At 37.8% G+C, this 15,873-nt stretch overlaps 1 non-coding gene across 1 annotated transcript; it reads left to right on the top strand.

Moving 5' to 3' along the window:
* Positions 1-6,724: 6,724 nt before the first annotated feature.
* On the top strand, positions 6,725-6,829 carry LOC134381417 (small nucleolar RNA U13). The gene has a single exon (XR_010024005.1). It is a non-coding gene; the product is annotated as a small nucleolar RNA U13 (small nucleolar RNA).
* Positions 6,830-15,873: the final 9,044 nt, after the last annotated feature.

Here is a 15,873-nt window from a genome sequence, read left to right as displayed (position 1 = left end):
TTAAACCATGCCCTTGGCCTCACCAGCTACATTGTCCAACCCACTAGACCAAAAACCCAGAGAGTTATACATAATGATGCAACAGGATGCCTTCCGTCCATGTGAAAGATAAAGAACATACACATATCCTAAAACTGTTTCCATCATGGGATAAGAGAATTCTTTATTTCAGTCAAATGACAACATTTATGTTAATTCCAAAGAGGAACCCAATATGTTATCATGTCTTAGTATTGCCAAATGACAAAATTACTGAGTAGCAAATCATTTCTGACTGTATCCACAAGGCTATAGTTATACAATTTAAATATTCCAGACCACGCTCATCCCTGTCTACACTGTGGCAACCAACCTAAGAAGTGCCAAATCTTGACATCAGGAACTCTGTAGCAAAGAGTGCAGATGGGCTCTGGATGCCCTGTATCTATCACATGTTATTGAAACCAAGACATTGCCAGAAACAAGTTTTCATATGACCTAACTACATTCCCTCACTGTCAACTTGTCATTATCTACATGTACTTTAGGCTCTTTGTGGATTTTACTCAGTAAATTTAATTCTAATCTAGTTAGCCACTCTTGTCAACAACCTATGGTTTTGGAAGGCCTCCTCCACCAACTGCAGTTGGTGTGTGCCAAGGGAATGTGAGCTAATTTTACCTAAGCTAAAGCAAAACATAATTAGGAAATTAAATCTGCTATGTAAATCTGCCAAAGCTAAACATAAATAATCATTATAATCACTCCCAGCTTCTTTTAATAACACCTTTAAGTGGGAACTGTATCTGGTCACTCAATTGCTAAAATGATGTCCGAATATAAGATTTTACTGAAGGGTTAAAGGTACCATAAAAACATTATTCCCCAGTCCAGTCTCTCTAAGAACAGACACTGGGGATAATATAGAACAATGAAGTAGTGTTGGTTCAGTTCTATCAAATGTTTTTTAAATTTTAAATCATTACTTGCTGGTTTGGACTCTTATCTGCAGAAGTCATTTGCAAGAGTAAGTTTTAATGCAGAAGGATATTTTAGTGCAAAACCATTATGGAAAAACAATTTTAACAAAAGAATCTGGCCTACTGCTGCCCCTCATGTACCTGAATTGGAAATGGATCTGAATATTTCTGGTTTTTATCAGTCTCTTTAGAAACCCCACAAGCCTGCAGTATGTAGTTACTAGGCAACCACTAAAGCAGAGGTGTTTATACCATTAGGCATTAATTATAGCAGAGCTTTATTTTTCTTAGAAAGTTTAAAAACTATATAAATAGGTTGTGAGATCAGAGCCTTTTATCCTCTGATTAGGAGTGTAGAGCCAGCTATAAAATTAAAGCTGAGATTTTCCTTTCAGTGTGGGGTAGGTATTGTTCAATACAAAAGGAAACACAGTATTTGAGGAATTAAGAAGAAAACTAAAGAGGATGCCTTTCAATTTTAATAAATATGCATATGGCATTTATGATCGACTCAGTAATGATTGACTCAGGATACAAAGAGCAGGAAGAAGCCATAAATGTGTATACCTCTCCCATGTAAAACTGTGAAATAAATCGATACATCAACATTCCCCAGATAGTCATAACCATTTGCTGTATACCAAGTTTATGGAGCTTCAAATACCTTTGGAATATTTGAGACATGAATTTCACCTTATGTTGTCCCAAATCTCACTTGATGCCAATAGTTTTTGTTTTTGTTTTTGTTTTTGTTTTTTCCAATCAAAACATTTTTTGATTAATTCACATTAGTTAGACTTATTTAAAATCACCTAGATATGTGATGATATTATTTGAAGATAAATAATATAAATATATAGAGTAGGATTTATTCAATTAACAAATAAATACAAGATATAACTTCATTCATAATATTTTATAAAACAATGTCATGGCTAGACGTGAAAGCTTAATTTATTTCAGTTCTTGATTCAAGAACTGAAAGAAAGAAATGCATTAGTGTTGCTATTTTCATTCTGGGGAAGGTGAAGTCACTTGTAGAATAATAAGAAAAAATACTCCTGACAAATAAACATTAAGGTTTGAGCAGTCTAAGATATTTTATTTTGGCAATCAAAGAAACATTTATATACTGAAAATGTTTTATTCTAGCAAAACCATAAATATCTCTTTGTTATAGTAAAACATAGACAGCCACAAACTGGCCATTACTCTCTGAGTTAACATCCCCTTTATCACTACATCATCACTTAATACTCATTATTTATCAGTTTCATCATGAACAACTTTGTTAAGAATCAATTCCGTTGGATGGCCAACAGACACATGAAAAAATGGTCAACACCACTCAGCATCCGGGAAATGCAAATCCAAATCACACTGAGATACTATCTCACTCCAGTTAGGATGGCTAATATCCAAAAGACTGAGAATGATAAATGCTGACAAGGTTGCAGAGAAAAAGGAACTCTCATACACTGTTGGTGGGACTGCAAAATGGTACAGCCTTAACGGAAAATTGTTTGGAGGTTCCTCAAACAATTGCAGATAGATCTACCATATGACCCAGCTTTTCCACTGCTGGGAATATACCAAGAGGAATGAAAATCATCATGTAGAAGGGATACCTGTATTCCCATGTTTACTGCAGCACTATTTACAATAGCCAAGAGTTGGAACCAGTCCAAACTCCCATCATCTGATGAGTGGATAAGGAAACTGTGGTGTATCTACCCAATGGAATACTACTCTGCTATAAAAAAGAGTGAAATACTACCATTTACAGCAACATGGATGGGCTTAGAAAAAATTATATTAAGTGAAGTAAGTCAGGCACAGAAAGAGAAATGCCACATGTTCTTACTTATATGTGGGAGCTAAAAATAAATAAATAAATACACAAACAAATGGGGGTGGGGTGGGGAAGAAGACACAACAATCACAATTCCTCGAACTTGTTAAGACAAATGAACAGATATGATGTTGATGCGGGGGAGAGGGAGGAATCCATAAAGGGACATGAGAAGCAACAACATTGTGTATTGATAAAAATAATAATAATCAAAAAAGAATCATTTCAGTTTGGATGTGTTGTACCCAATTTTTCCTCCCTTCAATATCTGCTAAGAACCTCACTATCAGCTTTAACCCTTCACCTCCTGACCATTGACCATCCAAGCGATTTGATGCCATGTGGGTCACAAGACATCTTTGCTTGAAACTTTTCTGCTTGGATCAGCCCTCCATCCTCACCCAATGTAGCCATAGTTGCCCATTGCAATGGTAGTGGTAAACCCCACTCTCAAAATTTAAAATTTGAGGTGATGTCAGGGGAGAAGTTGAACTGAACCTACCTGAGAATCCTCACTCCCCTGCTTTCAGCAGTGGGTAAATGCACTCTGTATACAGATACCACATTGTGTTGTTCTATTTTCTACACATAATTATCTTCAGAGCTATAGAAGAAAACAAAAACAGAATCATAGATTTAAACATGAGAGGGAGAGGGTCGGGGGGGGACTAATGGGTATCAAACTGTGATTCATTGTGCAGTATATGCATGTGTCAAAACAACACAGTGTACCCCACCAAAAAAATATATATATGATAAAAAAAAGAGAGGTAAAGCAATAAAGCTTTTAGAAGGAAAATATTTTTATGAACTTGTAAATCAGAACAGAAGTTCTTAATTTTCATGCAATCCCATTTATCAAACTTTTTTCTTGTATGGTTAATATTTTTTGTGTCCTCTTTGTGAAATTTTTGTTCAGCTCCTAAGCCTCCCAGTTACTGCTTTCTGCTGGCTCTCTTGTAGTCTTATCTTGTACATGCCCAGCTTAGAATTTGGCCTAAAATTTGAAAGGAAGTTATGTGCAGATTTTTTGGACTCTTTACCTGAAGTTTCTTTCTCTCTGGGACTTTGTCCTTCAAATCCCAGACACTTGGGCAATCTCTAAAACCTCCATCTTCTTAGCTCAGTAAACTCATCTTTATTCCCAAACTGCCCCCAAATCCATCCCAACCTGATATGGTTTGAATATGTTTGTCCCTCCCAAAACTCATGTTGAAATCTGATCCCTATGTGGCAATGTCATGAGGTGTTTGGATCACAGGGGTGGATCCCTCATGAATAGATTAATGGCCTCCCTGGGGGTGGGGGGTGAGTGAGTTCTTTAAGGAATGGATTAGTTCCCATGAGAGCTCGTTGTTAAAAGGACCCTGGCACCTCCCCTCTCTCTCTTGCTTCCTCTTGCCATGTGACCTACTTGCACTCGTTTGCTGCCTTCCACTTTCCACCACGAGTAGAAGCAGCCTGAGGCCCGTGTCAGATGCAGCTGTCCCAGAATTTTGAACCAAATAAACCTCTTTTCTTTATAAATTACCCAGTCTCAGGTATTCTGTTATAGCAACATGAAAACGAATATAGAAAATTGGTACCAAGGAGTGGGGTATTGCTATACAGGGAAGAGGCTTTGGAAATGAGTAATGGGCAGAGATTGGAGGAGCTTTGAGGGATCAGAAAAAGACAAAAAGACAAAAAGACAAGGGAGGAAGTAGAACTTCTTAGAGACTGGTTGAATGGTTGTGACCAGAATGCTGATAGAAACATGGACAGTAAAGGCCATTCTGAGGAGGTCTCAGATGGAAAGGAAATTGGGAATTAGAGAAAAGGTCACCCTTGCTACATTATGGCAAAGAACTTGGCTGTATTTTGTCCATGCCCTAGGGCTTTGTTGAAGGGTGAATTTAAGAGTAACGAATATTTGGCAAAAGAAATTTCTAAGCAGCAAAGTATTCAGGCAGCTACGTGGCTGCTCTAATGGCAAAGAAATGACCTAAAGACAGGATTTATAATTAAAAGGGAAGCAGAGCATAAAGATTTGCTGCCTGGGCACGTGGTAGAGAATGAGAGGCTGTTTTCAGGAGAAGATTCCAAAGGTACAGCAGAGAGACTGGTTTCTAAAGATATTAACACGGCTATGAGGCAGCCTAGTGCTATTAGTGAAGACAATGAGAGAAAAAGTCCTCAAAGATATTTCAGAAATCTCCGAGAAAGCCTCTTCCATCCCAGACCCAGAGGACTAGGAGGACCAAATTGTTCTCAGGGACAGCTGCTGCCCTGGGCTGCCTCAGGACACTGATCCCTGCACTCCTGCCACTCTTACCCCCTGCCTCAAGTAGTTCCAAGTGTGGTTCATACCACAGCTCCAGGGAGGACAAGCAGTAAGCCTTGGTGACATCTGGTTCATATAGTGTTAAGTCTACAGGCTCACAGAATGCAAGAGTCGTGGAGGTGTGGCAGTCTCTACCCAGATTTCAGAGGATGTATAGAAAGGCCTGGGTGCCCAGGCAGAGACCTGCCGCAGGGGCAGAGCCACCAAAAAGTGCATCTACTACAGCAATGCAGAAATGTGGGATTGGAGTCCCCACAGAGAGCCCCCACCAGGGCAATGCCAAGTAGAGCCATGGGGGCAGGGCCACTGGCAATGTGCAATGCCTGTCTGGAAAAGCAGGTACCTGACTCCAACTGGTGAGTGTGGCCACATGGGCTGCACCCAGCAAAGCCATGGAGATTGGGGCTTCCCAGGCTTTGGGGATCCCTTCCTCCCTCTGTGCCCAGGATGCAAGACTTGGAGTCAGATGAGATTATTTTGGAGCTTTAAGATTTAATGTCTGCCCTGCTGGGTTTGGGACTTGTTTAGGGTCTATTCCCCCCTTTTGGAATGGGAATGTGTACCCAATGTCTGTTCCACCATTGTATCTTGGAAGTAGATAATTAGTTTTTGAGTTTTACAGGTTCACAGCTGGAAAGAGTTTTGCCTTGAGTCTCAGAGGAGATTTTAGAATTTTAAGTTGGTGCTGGAACAAGCTAAGCCTTTTGAGACTATTGAGATGGAATGAATGTATTTGCAAGTGAGAAGTACACGAGTTTTGGAGGGCCAGAGGTGAAATGATATAGTTTGGATATGTTTGTGCCTCCAATGTTCATATTAAAATCTGATCCCCAATGTGGCAGTGTTGGGAGGTGTTTGGGTCATGGGAGTGGATCCCTCATGAAAAGATTAATGCTTTCCCTGGGAGGAGGGGAGTTGTGTGAGTGAGCTCTCCAAGGAATGAGAGCTGGTTGTGGAAAGGAGACTGGCACCTCCTCTCTCTCTCTTGCTTCCTCTTGTCATGACATCTCCTTGCACCCACCAGCTGCCTGCAGCCTCCTGCCCTGAGTGGAAGCAGCCTGAGGCCCGTGCCAGATGCAGCTGTCCCAGAATCATAAGCCAAATAAACTTCTGTTCTTTATAAGTTACCCAGTCTCAGCAACACAAAAACGGACTAATACACACCTTTCCTCCAGAATCATAGTTTCTAAAATCCTGCCTGCATTCATGGCTCACCAATACCTTCTAACAGTTGTTTTTATATGCTGTTCCACTTTTCCATTTCAGTAGTAGGATTGCCCTGATACTAGCTACTCTGTCATGACTGGAACTGAAAATCGCAGGTGCTTATGTTTAGAGAGAGTGTTTATAACAAAGGCCCTTAATATTAACTAGCCTAATTGGATTGTATCCAGGACCATATTACTTTATTTTCATCCTTGGAATGTTGGGGGAACCCGGCTTGGACTCTCCAATTGCCATTGACAGGTAGAATCTGGGCACTTCACCTATGGTCACACAGGAAAACCAGGCTGGCAATAAGGGATGACAATGCAGTCATAGAATATAATACCATGAAGTAGAAATTCTATTACCAGTTTTAAAAATGGGATCATTGTTTTGGATCATAAGCATGATGAGTGGGTTTTCACGCTATTGCGTGAGATGTACCTCACTCAAACCTTGGCACTATGTTGTCACAGTACCTGTCTGACGTGAAAAGAAGAAAATTAAAGAAAAATATAGAAACATTCTTATTTCTAGGGAGTAGCATGCCTGCACGGATTTCAGAAAATAAGAGAAAAGTTAGGGATTGAAAGGAAGAAGAAAAGGAGGGATACAGTAAGGATGGCCTCAAGTTCCCTTCAGTTAAGAGGCTGATGCTTAAATGGGTGTGTTTCAAAGGACAAAACATCTCGAATGTGAAGATTCCAGTACGTTTTTGGAACCTTTGGCAGATTTGCTGGACTTCAAGATCAAATGAAGAATAGTGGGTCTGTAAGGACATTAACTTTACATCTGCAATATCTGACACTGAGCCCAGCACATGACAAGCAGTCAGTAGATGTTTATTCAAATTAATCGAATGGAACTGATGTGTGGATAGATGGAAAGATAGATGAATAAATAGATGAGATAAATATTACTACCGTACTTTCTTATTTTGTATCATGGGCCCCTTTGGCAGTGTGGTGATGCCTATGAATTTCTTCTCAGAAAAAGGTTTTAAATGCATAAAATAAAACATGTAGGGTCATAAGGGAAATGAGTTATATTAAAATCCATTCAATATGACGATTTCCATTCCTTTGGATATATACCCAGTAGTGGGACTGCTGGATCATATGGTAGTTCTATCTGTAGTTATTTGAGGAATCTCCATACTGTTTTCCCTAATGGCTGTGCTAATTTCCAGTCCCACAGACAGTTTAGAAGAGTTTCCCTTTCCCCACATCCTTGCCAGCATTTGTTATTCCCAGTCTTTTTAATAATGGCCAGTCTAATTGGGGTGTAGTTTTGATTTGCATTTCTCGATGACTAGTGATGCTGAGTATTTTTTTCTGTACCTCTACCTGCTGAATGTCTTCCTTTGAAAATGTCTATTCATCTCCTTTGCCCATTATTCCCACTACTGCGTATATATCCAAAGCAATGGAAATCATCATGTTGAAGGGATACCTGCACTCCCATGTTCATCACAGCTCTATTTACAATAGCCAAACTATGGAACCAACCTAAGTGTCCATTGATGGATGACTGGATAAGGGAAATGTGGTATATATACACTATAGAATACTTCTCTGCCATAAAAAAGAAGGAAATTCTGCCATTTGCAGCAACATAGATGAGTCTGGAAAAAATTATGTTAAATTAAATAAGCCAGACAAGGAAAGAGAAATACTGCATGTTCTCACTCATAACTGGGTGCTAAGAAAAAAAGAAAGAAAAAAAGAAAGAAAGAAACCACAACAATATGTTGAACTTTCAGAAGGAAAGAACAAACCTAAGGAAACTAGAGATGGAGGGTAGGGAGGGGGTTTGGGGAGCGATAGGTTGGATAAAGAGTAAAGAAAAATCATGCTTTGTAATAGTGAATATGCTAATAATAAATAATAAAAATAAAATAAAATAAAATCCAGTGATCAAAATTCTGCATATGAAAAAGAAATTTGCAATGTAGTAATAGCAGTGCTTTTTTATTAGCACAGTAAATAATAAGATATAGTGACGAGTCTCATAATTAATATAATTTTGAAATTTCCATGAGTTTAAATGACATTTTGAGTTCTCTGCAACAATTGTATTGAAATTTTAGAATACATGAAATTTCTACTGTGACACAGGCACAGTACTGCCAGATCTATTGTGGCCTGTAGCCTAAATTCGTAAGTAAAATAAATGCTATCAGTGAGAGGTTAGTGAACATGAAAATATAATTTATTTTTTAATTTTTTAAAAAGTTTATGTTTTGGGCCGAGCCCGTGGCGCACTTGGTAGAGTGCTGCGCTGGGAGCGCGGCGACGCTCCCGCCGCGGGTTCGGATCCTATATAGGACTGACCGGTGCACTCACTGGCTGAGTGCCGGTCACGAAAAAACGACAAAAAAAAAAAAAAAAAAAAAAAAAGTTTATGTTTTAAAAAAATGTTTATGGTTTAAAAATATATGTATATATTTAAATTTGTTTATTTATTTTGAAAGATTGAAATTTAGATCTGATAGGCCAAATAGGGTCTGCCAAGAAGGAGGAAGTTTAAACATCACCAAATGCCCAATCCTCCAAATAAAACAACACAACTCAGGTTCCATAGTGTAGAGTAGTAGTTAAATGCAGGGTTACATGATTAAGTGCCTCTTTCTAGTTGTGTGACATTGGGCAAATACTATGTCTCAGTTATCTCTTCAACTAAGTGGCAATCCTAACAACTCTTGTCTCTATAGGGCTGTGAAGAGGATTAAGTTAACTCCTTTAAAGCACTTAGAACACTGCCTAGCCCCCAGTATGCTCCCAGTAAGTTTTGACTCATCACTATTTTCATGCTCTTCATATAAGTATTAAAGAATTAATAATCATCCTGATATACAAGGAGTTTCAGAAAGAAATAATTTATTGAATAAAATAAAATGATTCTAGAACTACACAACAGTTCTAACAGGGCTATTTGTATATATTTTTCATTTTAAACCAAATATTCCACTTTAACTTAAATATTTAAAACTCTCAATAGTGCTTGCAAGAGTCTTAATAGAGAAACTTGGGATGGGTCATATATATTGGAAGGTTAAATTGGTTATTGCTACATTTAGTGCATGCCTCTTTTTATCAAATGAGGAAATAAGTTTTAATTAAATAGTACATAGTATTGTATAAAAAATATCACTAGGGGTTATGAAGAGCTGAAGTCACAAACTCTGATCTGATCCAGGACATTAAACCCAAATCTAGCTGAATATAAGCCAACAGAAAAACTCCAGTAAGCAGACATGTTTTGTTTGACTCACACAATATTTTCTTCTTTAATAAAGGCATAAACTGCCAACATTTTGAAATTGGAAAATTTCATATAAAAATTCAACTTTCCAACCTCTGAGAAATCCAGAAGACCTGATGCCGCTGGGCTCACACCGAATCCTTTGAGACCGAGGCATGACCTCTATAGCTGGCTGGACTCTCCACCAGCCTGATTTTATTTTACTTTACTCGCTTATTTCTCTTAATTACATCATTTGCTTGTCTTCCAAAAGAGTTTAAACTCATGATTCCTAATGCAAAACATTGTAGTTAATATGATCCCAATAAGATTTCATGCATCTTATTCATTTCAATAAAAAAGGTAGAAGAAAGAAACTTGGACTTAAAAAATATGTCTAAGTCCTGATGGTGTAGGTATCTTGCCATCCACTATGAAAATGCATGCTAATAATTTATAAATCCTCTGAAAAAGATTGGTATAAGCATCTCTTATGAAGGAGCTCATTTGTCCTCTGCTCTCCCCCAAGTGACTTTTATATCAACCAGCTCATCTCTAGGGTAAGAAGGTTCAGACAGACTTGAGGCAGCATGGAGTGCCTCGGTGCTTCTCAGATGCGTTTCCACATACAAGCTTGTTCTGTGCAATCCTGAAGTTTGTCAAAAGCAATTTCTCCCTAGTAATAGGCATAGTACTAAAGTTTGCTTTTGGGGGAAGAGGATGGGAGTACTAAAATGAAATCAAATTTGTCTTACTCAGTTTGGGCTGCTATAGTAAAATACTAGACTGGGTGGCTTAAACAAGAGAAAGTCATTTCTCACATTTCTGGAGGCTGGAAGTCCAAGGTCAAGATGCTGGCTGATTCGGTTCCTGTTGAGAGCCCTCTTCCCGGCTGGCAGATGGCTAATTTCTCACTGTGTCCTCATATGGCCTTTTCTCAGTGCATGGGCAGAGAGGGAAAGAGAGAAAGAGAGAAAGAAAGGGAAAGAGAAATCTTCCTCTTTGGCCACTAATCTCATCATCATTACCACACCATCACAACCTAATCTAACCCTATTTACTTTCCAAAGGCTCCATCTCCAAGTACCATCACATTGAGGGCAAGGGCTTTAATATATGAATTTTGGGAGGACACAAACATTCAATATGATAAGATTCAAGGTCATTGCTGTACCATCTTATTCATTCAGTTTTGAATATGATTCAATGAGTTTGAGAAAAATATTCATAATCAGCCCACCATGAATTACCCAAACCTTGGCTTATTCATGCCTGCAGTGTACCCCACATGCAAACATTTTCCATCCATGTAGCAAGACTTAGAACCACCCACACTGCACAACTTTAGGGGGTACCATTTACCTGGTGGTCTATGTAGATGGCATCCCCGTGCTCTGTAGAAGCCTACAAAGTCTGAAAAAGGAGACAGAAAAACACTGGTATAAAGAGCAGGGGATTTGGTATTGGAAGACCTGTTTGAGCATGATTTCTCTGTGACCTGAAGCAAGTCACTGTTATTCAGTGAGACGGTTTTTGCCTCTATAAAATGAAAGTGATTATTTCAATACTTACTCCAAAGGGTTCTTGGGAGTATTAAGTGAGATTAATATATACAAGTGCCAGAATGCTATAAAGAGCTACAAAAGTAGTATTGTAAACTTGAGTTACCTTCCAGTCCTCTCATTCAAGGGTTCTTTCAGCTGGATATTGGCAGCCTCATCATCAAGAAAACCCAATAGCCGTAGTTGGGTCAGAACATATTGGAACGTCTGTCCTATATAAACACATGTTTCTGAGCTCTTCATTAAAGAAATGCCTCTGGGGTTGAAGCATGCAAGGAGTTTCTCTTTCCCTCATTATCACTTTTTTTTTTTTAAAGTGAAATTTCCCCTGTCAGAACACATCAGGATACCATGGTGATAATTGCTATAGAAATGCTAGATTTAGAAAGAAATGAGAATATTTCAACTCTGTTTTCTTCTACCCATGTTCAACAGCTTAAGCTAAGCCTATGCTAGCAACAAGACTGAAAATGACCTCCTGCCCCAAATATCTTGACTACTCTCTGCTCCAGACCCTTAAACTGCCACTTCCAAAGGCCTTTCAGAGGTTGTGTATAGATTTAAGTCCTAGCCGAACATTACCTCGGACACAGATAAACTGAGATAAAAATAGTAGAGTTTTTTTTTTTGACTGGTAAGGGGATCGCAACTCTCGGCATGGTGTGGTCCACACCACGCTCAGCCAGTGAGTGCACCAGCCATCCCTATATAGGATCCGAACCGTGGCCTCGGCGCTACCAGCACCGCACTCTCCGAGTGAGCGACAGGGCTGGCCCAATAGTAGAGTTTTTAAGAAATATGTAAATATCCACTTGAACCTAAATCACAGAGTCATTAAATCAAATGACTACAAGGGCAGGTATGTAGGATATCTGAATAAGCCTGACCAAAAGTGAAGACAATAAAGAATGACAGACACTTGAGCCAACAGGAGACTGCAGGCTCTGTCCAACAAAAGGGGAAAAAATTCCTTGAATCGGGTCAAGAAATACAGACCTGGTGATATCAGAGCTTCTAATTTTTCAAGAGAAAGAAGAAATCGAATGTTTGTGGGAAATTTCCCAATTTAAAAAATATATCTGCAAGTCTAATCTGGCTATGGCTGCCAGTTTTCAACCTCCCTCTGATCAATGAATACCTCAAATCCAGGAATTATCTCCCCCTAGCCTTAATATGCAGAAAAATGGGAGCATTCTAAACATGTGGATTCCATAGCTATCCCCACTGAGTAAGCCCCTTCTGGAGCCTAAACAGTTGCATATTTTAATAAGCAGCCCAGGAAGTCCATCTGGAGATCATTCAGGGACCACTTTCTGGGACACACTGCTGAAGAGAGCAAGCTGCTCTCAAGCTAATATCCATCTTTGTGCCTGTTGTGTCTAGTACAATACTAAGTGCAGGAGGTTTTAGAAATGAATGAATTCTTCCATATCCTAGTGCTGTATCATAACACTAGTACATGCTTAATAAAAGTTATATTAACTCATTTAAATCTAATTTTTGTCAAGTATCAAGGCCCCCAAGAAACAAGATACTAAACAGAAAGAGGAAAATAAATTTTGATTGAGGTAGGGGAAAAGAGCAATGAAAATTTGGAACATGGGACATTGTGTGGGGAGGGCAGGCCTGAGTGAATGCTAGAATGGGTGACCCACCCAGTAGCATCTAAAGGGTTCTAAGGCCCTGAGAAATGTTTAAAGGCAAAAAAATAAGCTCAACTGTTTCACCACAATAGCAAAATTTCATATAGCGGAAAATAATTAGACCCTGAAACCGTAGCAATTACCATTTATCTTCAAGTCTTCATTTGTCAAAATTATGGTGGTTAACAAGATACACCTATGAATTAAGGATGAATGGTAACAGAAATCACTCCATCAAATACAATAAATATTGATATTTTAATTCTAACTCTAGCTTTTCCTATCCTAATTTCCCTTGAAACTCATTGATATATTCCTGTACTTGTCTTTAGAGTGAATCACAAAATTTCATTTATTAAAAATATCTCTGCAGCAATATTTCCTGTTTCTCAGGAGAGGGATGGGGAATTTTTAATCAGTGTTGATTTTGGAACAACATTGTGAAGGATATTTAAAAGTATTTAAAAGTTTAAAATATTTAAAAGATTTTTCCAAATTAATCATTTTGAGGGCCAGCACAGTAAAAACAATAAGAAAAGGATATAATAAAAATAACATGCAATTACTTTCAGCATTTACTTATGGATTATAAAGATACCCCATTCCTCCCCTCTTTATTTCTACAGAAATTACCTGGAGTCTCCTTGTCTTTCTGTCTGTCTCCTGACTGTGGGACCCTTCGAAACTTTAACAGGCTGGGCCTCTCAACTCAATAGCTCTATCCTCTCTGTTACCCTCTAGGAATCGATCCTGTTTTGCCTTGTGACAATATTTGAATATTCTAATATCAATGTTGGTGAACTTTTTCCATAAAGTGCCAGTTAGTAAATATTTTAGGCTTGCAGGCTAAACAGTCTCTGTTGCAACTTTTCAACTCTGCTGTTGCAATGTGAGACCAGCCATAAATGTAAATGAAGAGGTGTGGCTATATTCCAATAAAACTTTTTGTATTATTTACAATAGTATTTTATTTTCCCAATTATTTAAGTTCTTTGCAGATAGGAAAATCTATATCCCGTTTTTGCAACACCTATACAGCTTAACCATAATATCTTACCTTTGTACGGGCTTGATGAATGTTTGTTCATTGACTATTAGTTAATTGTTTGATTTTTTTGTGTGTGGAAAAGTCCTGGAAATTAACAGAATTTTGTAGTGGAAGAGACCTTGGCTGTCATGCATCTTCTAACATTATAGACGAAACCAAGGCTGAGATGGACTTGCTATTTTGGCTGTAGAGCAGGTCACATGTTATCTCTCCAAACATAGATATAATTCTAGTGATCCCGACTTAATCAGACTTCTTTTAACATCCAATAAAATAATTTGAGTTCCATACAACCCTGGTGTGTCCAGTGCCCTTCTTTATATTTTAAAAGATTTCCTAGAGGTATTTTCATTTCCCTCATGTTATCTCCTCACTTGCTGCTCTAAATTCAGATGATTTGACTTACTTACCCTCAGATTTCACAATCATATCATGGTTTTCATTTTTCTGCCCAAATGAACGATCTATTCTCATCTTTTTCCTTAATATAAGAAGTCTCCAAACTTTAAACCCAATGCCCTTTTTGACAAATCTAAAAATCCAATTCTGCTGATTCAGAAATGCATCCTCCCAATCTGCTAAGTCACCAACATTTGTGTATTCCCAACAGCCAAGAAGATGTTTGAATTTTACTTTCAGGAGTTTGAATTATAAAAACAATCATTCTTTAAAACATCACATTGCATTGTTATGCTAAATATGGCTTTTTTTTTCTGCACCCTATACCCACTGTCCTTACCTCCAGAGATTCTAATTCCCACCTCCAAACCCAGAAATCCATGCCTCCTCGGAGAGAGTCACTGAGCCAAAAGATGATGAATATAGCTGCAACCCTGGAAGAAATCCTAGGGTAAATTTACAGAGTGAGAAATCTCAGATTAGAGAGAACAGACAGATTATGGTAACATTTCACTCCTTTTGGAGTCACACACAAAGCAGGCAGCTAACTTTACATAGTTCATTAGAGGGAAGTAAAGCATCTTTAGCATTCCAGCTGACAAAGATTTGATGCTAACAGTGATCTCATAGTATGTGCATAATCAAAGATTTAAGATATCCCGCCAATAGCAATAGGGTTCTCATGTAAAGAAACAGTACCACAATGCACATCAATGATAACAATAATGGTGTCAGATTCCCAACTGGTTTAATAGAATTGAGGGGTAAAATAAAAAGGTGGTATAGAACAAAGGGTATTTTCTTAATGGCCTAGTTACAGATGATCATTAAATCCTTGCAGGGAATGAATTGGAATAAATATCACTATCCCACCATGTAACATTTGTGGTTGTCAGGTAACATGATATCAGAATAAATGATGCTCATTGTGTTATACCACTGAGATGTGGGCAGTCGTTTGTAACCACAGCATCACCTAGCCTATCCTGACTAATATGGAAATTGATACTAAAAATGAAATAACTAATTTCATATTTAAATTACTGGAAAAAATTATAAAAATAAAATACAAGTAAAACTTCGAATTAGAGAATATTTTAAAAGAAATGCAGTTTTATGACATTCTGTGATACAGGTTGAGCATCCCAAGTTCTAATCTGAAATCCAAAATGCTCCAACATTGGACACTTTTTGAGAGCTCATGGATGCTCAAAGTACATGTTAATTGGAGCACTTCAGATTTTGAATTTTGGGATTTGGGATGTAAGTATAATGTAAATATTCCAAAATCAGGAAAAAATCAGAAATCTGGATCACTTCTGGTCCCAAGCATTTATAATAAGGGATACTCAATATGTATTCATTATGTAGGAATAACGAACTATGTTAATGAGGACAATTATAATAATCTTAGCCTGCAGAGAAAGTTATCCAAACAATAAATTTTTAGAAATTGAAAGTCAAAGATTTCTTAAATTTACTTAAGGGCTTTTGTTTTTAAAAGTTACTGATTCTAAATAGAATTTTGTATTCATCAGTAAGACCTTAAAAATTACAGAAAATACGTAAAATAAAACTATTTACATTATACACAATTGATTTCCATGTACATTTTTATTATGCAAATTAAACTATATA

Source organism: Cynocephalus volans, chromosome 6 (genome assembly GCF_027409185.1).
Source record: "Cynocephalus volans isolate mCynVol1 chromosome 6, mCynVol1.pri, whole genome shotgun sequence".
NCBI classification, from domain to species: domain Eukaryota; kingdom Metazoa; phylum Chordata; class Mammalia; order Dermoptera; family Cynocephalidae; genus Cynocephalus; species Cynocephalus volans.
This window is presented reverse-complemented; position numbering and strand designations above follow the sequence as displayed.